Raw genomic sequence first — 7,634 nt, 5'->3', positions numbered from 1 at the left:
AGGAAAGTGCCTGTGCAAAAAATTCTAAACACACACTCACACACGCAAACTCAGTCTCTCTCTTTCGGTGGGGACCTTTGTGTGTTTTCATTTTATTCATTCCTAAGAATTTAATATAAACCATAATCATAAACAGGATGGATAAATGAAAAGCAGCCTATCCTATTCAATTGTTAGATTATGACTTAATTGTTAGCTATTTAAGAGAAAAGGTAAAAACATCAGTAAGCGATAGGCAATAACTAAAGAACTTACAAAGTTTTACAATGCTGCACCAACAGGGGATTCTTTATTTCATTCTTTCATCCTTTTTGTCTAATTGAGAAAGAGAGACAGAGACAACACAGGGCCCTAATCCATTGAGCACACAGACCCCTTTCATTGGAGTGCTGGGAGAGAGCTTTATTTGTCCATTCCTATCATGGAGAAAGCTGGTTTCAAGCTCAGCTAGGTCTGAGCTGCAAGATTAGATGAAACCAGAGTGTTTTAAACCTCTTCTGTGGCCATGGATTAGAGTCAGACATTCCCCCTGCACGCTGAAATGAAACAATAAGAAAAGGAGTACAGGTGGGAGAGCATAGCCAGTAAAGCACAGTGTGTTTAAATTCTAAATCATTTTTTTAGTCCAAGCAACAAAGAAAATACAAATAAAGAATTGCTTGGCGATTGCTTGACTTGCAAAAACAGGAAGAATATCATTGTGCACAAGAATTCATTTTGGCAAGTCAATAGAAACACCTTGGTATCAGTACAGTTTACTGTGGGGGTACAGGGCATTAATTTTTGTGCATCGTTGTTTCATTTGAAACCAGTTAAAACACATTTTCACTTCCTAGCAATACTTAACTCAACTTATACAAATAACACAAGCCATATTCTGGATTTAAAATGGGGAGGATTATGAGAATTTTTTATTCTTTAATGAAATATCAGATACATAATCTGACAAACAGGAAAAGTGTAGATCAGCGGTGCACTAAAACCAATTTGAAACCAATTAGTGCAAATGGAGGTGGCAGGATGGCACCCTTCAGCAGGGGGTGGGAGAAAATGTCTGTCTCCCTACCTGGACTGATACTTTGGCCTACATCATCATCAATTATTCCAGGCATCTCATCTTACTCAGGGCAGGGAGGGTGTAAGGGACAATGCCAGGGCACACTTGAGAGCTAGTGCCTTGGTCTCCCCATGGGTCCTAGGAGGAGGACAAGAGGAGTGGGGGGGTTGACATGGTTGAGGTGTTTATTCAATATTGTCCATCCAACCCAGGAGAGAGACTGGAAAAGAAATCACTGGAATCCCACTCATGCTCCAGCCATTTGTCCACAAGGGCAAGCAGGTCACTTTACAGCTCATCACCAAATTAGAAAGGCTGCAGGTCAGTCTGGACAGCGGTCAGACCACAGAGAATTAAAAATAGATGGAAGTCATGATTCAGCATGCTGGCCCTAATCTCCTCTCATCACGAAGGCGGAGGAATGTATTGTACAGTGTGGAGGGTAAAACTCTACTACAAAACAGTAGCTCTTAAAGGGCAACTTCACCAAATTTCAATTTGCTCTCTATCACTTTAGTTTAGTGAGTAAATGTACATGAATGCTTTTAAATTTCCCTCTGACTTCCCTATTTTAATATATACCTCCAATTCTACCTGAAAAACTCCTCCAGATGACATCACCTGGAGGAGTTTTTCATCATTAGGAGTTCAGTTAAATCATCTGTGGGCATCCTTTACTTCCTCTGATGACTGATGAGCAGGAGGAATTTTATTAAAACACTGCAGTAAATTAGCATGAAAAATACTTGTTAAAATACGGCGATGCACACTATTCAATACATTTCTTGTTTGTTTTCAAATGTGAAAGATGTTACAGGAGCCCCTATCAGTTTCAAAGTTGATTGACAAGTCTCCCTTTTATTAAAACCCTTAACGTGTTTGTCACTGGCACAGATACTGTGAGACTCTGTTATTATATGTGTATCACTCTGTGTGTTAATTATTGGTTAAAAAAATAACAAAACATAATGTTTCACAAGCTACACAGGAAATCATTGGTTCCATCACTGAGAATAAGAGACTAATCTACAAAGAAATTTTTCTTTTAAAGCATGGGACTTTATGTGCACCTTTGTGTTTCTATGTGTCAGTAGACAAGTATGCATAAGTTATCGGAACAGAAGGAGAAGATACTGTGTGTGGGAGTATGTGTTGGATGTGCATGTATCATAAAATGTGATGGTGAGGCCCCCGCAGCTCATGTTTTCCTTGGGCATCTGAGCAGGTGTGAATGGAAAGATCTCAGGGAGGGCAAAGAGTGACTGGTCTGCTTGTCACTTTGAGGTGGAGAATAAAACTCCAATAAATCAGTATGCAGTTGGAAGGAGAAAACTGATGCACAGACATTATCAGCACCACTAAGTCATACTCCCTTGGAGCGGTGATGAAGGGGAGGCTCCAGCTGATATCCTTATCAGTTCTTTTGGAAAGTCCTCTTTAATGATGAAGCTGAAGAAAAATAATTACCTCTGACCTTCATATTATACAGAGGAGTAAGCATTTTTTCCATTTTAGATATTTGGCTTGGTGTCAAAATGATGCACAGACTTTTACTTTTATCCAGAAACATACTGTGTGGCCTTGTTCCCCCAAAGAGAATCAAACAACGAGATAATTTCCCTGTTATTGTTTAGTTTTGTTTTGTCTTTTGGTTATAAAAAAGGTTTAACACCAATTTAATTTATCTGTGCAACAAGTAGCCTTTGTAGATGGAGCAGGAAGCTAATACAGTAAAAGGCTGGAAACCTGGGAAAGCAATAAGCCTGTACAAAACAAATGTGTACTACTGTTAAACTCACTAAAACACATTTATGCAAAAACAAAAAGTTGCATTATCTTAACTCTGGTGAGACCCAAACTATCTCCAGTTTAATGAGTCTAATATAATTAAAAAATTGTCTCCACACTACTGCCAAGCTGTTCACTGAGTCTATATATATATATATATATATATATATATATATATATATATATATGTGTGTGTATATATGTGTGTACTATATATGTGTATATATGTGTGTGTGTGTGTGTGTGTGTGTGTGTGTGTGTGTGTGTGTGTGTGTGTGTGTGTGTGTGTCTTTTTGGCTTATGCCATGAGTTCAGAGTCACCTCAGCGGATCTTTTTTTTTTTTTTTTTTTACACTGGATGTCGTTCCTGATGCAACCCTACCCAATTTCTGTTGGGCTTGGGACCAGCACTGCACAGCTGGGGAGGGGCTGTTAGGGGTCTTGCTTGCATGTTTGGTCCTGATGGTCATTTAAGGTTCAAAGAGATTAATATAGTTATGCACTATTTTCTAGCAGTGTGTCATTATCAGCTGAAAATGAGCCATCTTAGTTTGACTAGCAAGCACAAAGAAGATAAAGATGGTGTAAAAAGGCCACTGGTTGGACAAAGCCCAGATCAGTGAATGGAGACACATGCCATGTCTCCTCGTCCAGTAAATGCCTCATCACACAGTAATGACCACACTTCATGTTGCTGCTGCTACTTCATTTGTCATACAGGATGACATTAAAGCCAAAGGTTACTCTGTGAGGGCTAATTACTGAGCTGGTTATATATACATTTTTCTCAGTGCATGTGTGTGTACCATATTTTGGCTGTGACAGGGACAGTCCTGTTATAGAACTGTCTGAAAATGTTGAATTTGTTTTGGAAACACGGTGCAGAGGTATAGCTCTCCACAGCTTTATTTTTAGGGGAAATTCAAGTGTACTGAAGAGGCTTACAGCAAACCCACAGCACGCCAATCAAACATGCTGTCAATGTGCATACTGAACTACAGACCATACACAAGAAAGCTCACGCTGTCAACACCCATGCATCCACATTCCCACCTGCCCCCAGACACACCGCCTCACACACTCACACACAAGCGACATACCGTGCAAGTCATCTCTCATCAGATGAGTGACCAACAAATAAATACAGATAGGCATGACTGTGAGCTCCAGAAGCAAAGCTCGGACTGCATGCAGTTTGTGTAGTGTGTGTTTGTGTGCACGTACGCATGCATGACAAGTTCACAAGCCACTCATCCAACCACGCACAGCTTTTATTGGCTAAACAGGAAAGGCAGAATCAGTCAGAGAAGCATCGACAGCAGCCGGAGGGTGAGCCCAGGGAGTTTCTTAAATCTTCAGCCAAACGTGTTGGCTGCAGAATGGGAAGCCTTCGTGGCACCGCTAGGCACTTTGATTTATATAATGTGACTCAAACTGATAACACCAAACTGTCAAGTTAGTGATGGCACTGATATTTTATTCTCTGAGTAGAAGTTGTTATTGCCCATCAGTATTTTCCCTATCAATCATAATATGTAGTTTTAGCTTGAGAAGATTAGCAAATAAATCAGGCTCACCTCAGTATTTTCTGTTTTGCATGTTTAAATCATTCAGATTTAACTTCCTCCAGCACAGTCCCTTGGTACTGAGTGTGATTCAAGGCAAACTGCAGCACAAACCCACTTTTTCACAATTTGACCCATTTTCTGTTTTTAATTTGAAAATTTTGGTGAATTTGATAAACATAAAAGACACCCAGAAATAATAAACTGTAAGAGTGCGGACTGTGTCAATTTTATTATTTTTATTTTGTCTAATATTGCTCACATTTTGACCCAATGTACTGTAAAGAATGACCAGTGTTATAACAAAGAATTCATGGACTTTTTCATACACTGGGGATAATAAATGTATCTACAAATTTTCCTGTTCATACGTCCAGTAGGTGTTGAGATGTTTAGTCCAACCAACATAGTCCATACAACTATTCTGTTTGTTTGGCAAAAACAATCTAAAGATATTTTTAAAAATTTTTACACTGTTTATACAAAGCAAACAGCTAAATCTTATAGAATTCTGGTTCATTTCCCATTTTCCTGTTATATATTTTTTACCTGTCAGTAAATTGATTTATGGGGGAGCTGCAGGTTAACTTTTTATACGTTCAATACTGTTCCAGCAAGACAGGCTCTTCACACTAAGATGCACTGCAATCCTGTACCATGCATAGTTGCAAAGCAGCTCAGTGCTGAACTACTGAAGCTACAAGAAATTAATAGAGTAATTAATCTACATGTCATCTGTTTTAATGACAAATGTGTAGCTGATCAAACAGTCCATGATTAACAGGTTGTTGGAGGTGCAGCAAATAAATCATAAAATCCAACTACAGCACACTAGACATGTCTTCGTTTGATCTACATCAGTGTGTGTTGTGTTGCTTTTGCATGCAGGCTGATAGCATCCTAATCCACATGGTCTGGCATGCTTACACATGCAAACAATGTTTCTTTGTTGTATGCCGTCATCAAACATCAGCTCAATAAATGTCTTGCACAGCTTCCACAAGTAATAAGACAGCTTCCTGTGTGGCAAAAGACCTGACTAAATGATTTAGTAGTTGGGGCTGATGATTGTAATTGCGCTCTCATTGACGTCTGGGATTCAAAACCACAAACTATGACATCGTAGCACACCCTTTTTACTTTGGCTCCACACTGCTATCCTACACAAGGCTGTGGTCAACTGAACTGGTCTAGACTGCAGTACTACATCCAGCTCCTTTACAAACACTCATATCCCCTCAGATAAAGGCCACGACGGCTGCCATGTGCATTGAATTTAGACCGTTCCTGAGGGTATCCTGTTCTTATCAGGGGTCAGATAAGCTTGTTTCACAGGCCCTCACCTCTAGTAGGCTACCTAAAGTACCCTACTCTGTCAAGAGCTGACCTCATATACTTCTTCTTCAGAGATTTGAATGAGAAGCAAAGAAGGGAGGTAACTTGTTGACTAGTGGCTACAGTTGTAGCAAAAATCAAACCTCTCCACATTAAACAAGACAACCTTGACATTCCTAATGGGGAGTACTCAGACTGCATGGTCCTGAGGAAAAGTCAAATGTGTCCATTTTCTGAAGTGTTTTCACGTTCATACAGCAAGCAACAGGTAAAACATACACCCTTATCTTACCATCCTCGCTCCCCTGGTTGTTTTTAGGAATCTGCCATAGGTATATGATGCCAATCAGACTTTTGAGATGATTTTGTCTTGAACTTGAAGGCCAGATAAGAAGAATGCACCACAATCTATCACACCGGTTTGGAGGCTCAGTCCCCCCGCCTCCTGAGGATCTCCTCCCTACTCCATGCCCTGCAGGCATCTCAGGCTGACAGCTTTTGAGCCAGATACTGGCAGAACAACAGAGCAGTAATAATTGGCCCCCATTCATTTTGGAGGGATAATCCTCTCCTATGTTGAGCCTTTTCTGTTCCTAGCGTCATTTTTTTGGTTAGTGTTTACACAAGGTATGTATCAGTTTCTTCTCCTCCTGAAGACTTCGCGTCGGCTGAAGGGCTGTAAACCCAGCATGTGTTTTAACGTGTGTCAGGGTTCTGCTCTCCCAGCGAGGCTGCTAGGGCTCAAGACCTGAAGTGACAAAGGCCTTCTGAATGTCTGACTCACAGACAACTGTCAGTGTTCAATGGGTTGGATTAAGAAGAAGCGTAGAATTGAGCGCACCTTGACATGTTGACATGTTCTACTAAGTGCATTTCAAGGTGGATTTAGCTTGTTTGCTCCATTGTGCGGGGACAGAAGAGACACAATTGCTAAATGGGGCAGACTATTCTTAAGACAGAGGGTGAACTTTACTCTCGCCGTCTGGGTTAGGCCTGACACTGGCTTCATTCTCAGGGTGAGGGAGGCTGCTGTGGATCTAGAGGAGGTTCAGGGGTTTCAGAGGGCTCTGTCCTTAACCAAACAAACACAGTGGAATTTCTGCCATTGTTGGTGCAGAGGGTTGAGTGACAGGGCTGCATAGCAGAGGTGCCTGTCAGCAAAGACGACACGGGGTCAAAGTGTGACCACCCCGTGTGACACTGCTTAATATTAAGACTGATCTATGTAGCATAAATAAATCTGTACAGATTCACTGATGTGCATAAAGTGTATAAATTCCATCTGTGGTTCTTTGGATTTTGGATGCACTTTATAAATTCTGATTGTAATTTTTACTATAATTGCATTTTTCCTTTAAAAAAACATATACTAACAGCAGAAGCCAGTTAGCGTAGAACAAAGACTGAAAGCAGAACAGCTCTGTATGAATGTAATCACCAGCACGCGTAAAGCTCACGTATCCCGTTTGTTAAAAAACACTGGTTTGATAAAATACAAAGTGTAAAAACAACCCATTGTGGCTTCATGGGGGATTATGTGCTGAAGAGTTGTTTGGACACACACAGTCATGTTCATGAATATTCATTAGTTGTCTGGCAACCTCACTAATTGAATGGATCAGGTCAAAAATACTCCTGCACATAATCCCTCCTTTTATATAACTTTGATAACAGCCAGGCTATCAATCTAATCTAACTCAGCAAGACATCAAAAGTGCAGTATTTCTTGAAATATTAAACTCTTTTTTTTAATCAATCACTTAAATGTATACGTTATATATTTATACTTTCTTGTTGTATTCAAATTTTCATGTAGCACAGCTATCGGTAGTATGTTCTTCCTGTATCAAGCGCTTTGTTTTAACATGAACAAAGGACGTCTTTACAGA

Source organism: Channa argus, chromosome 11 (assembly GCF_033026475.1).
Source record: "Channa argus isolate prfri chromosome 11, Channa argus male v1.0, whole genome shotgun sequence".
Taxonomy (NCBI): domain Eukaryota; kingdom Metazoa; phylum Chordata; class Actinopteri; order Anabantiformes; family Channidae; genus Channa; species Channa argus.
This window is presented reverse-complemented; position numbering follows the sequence as displayed.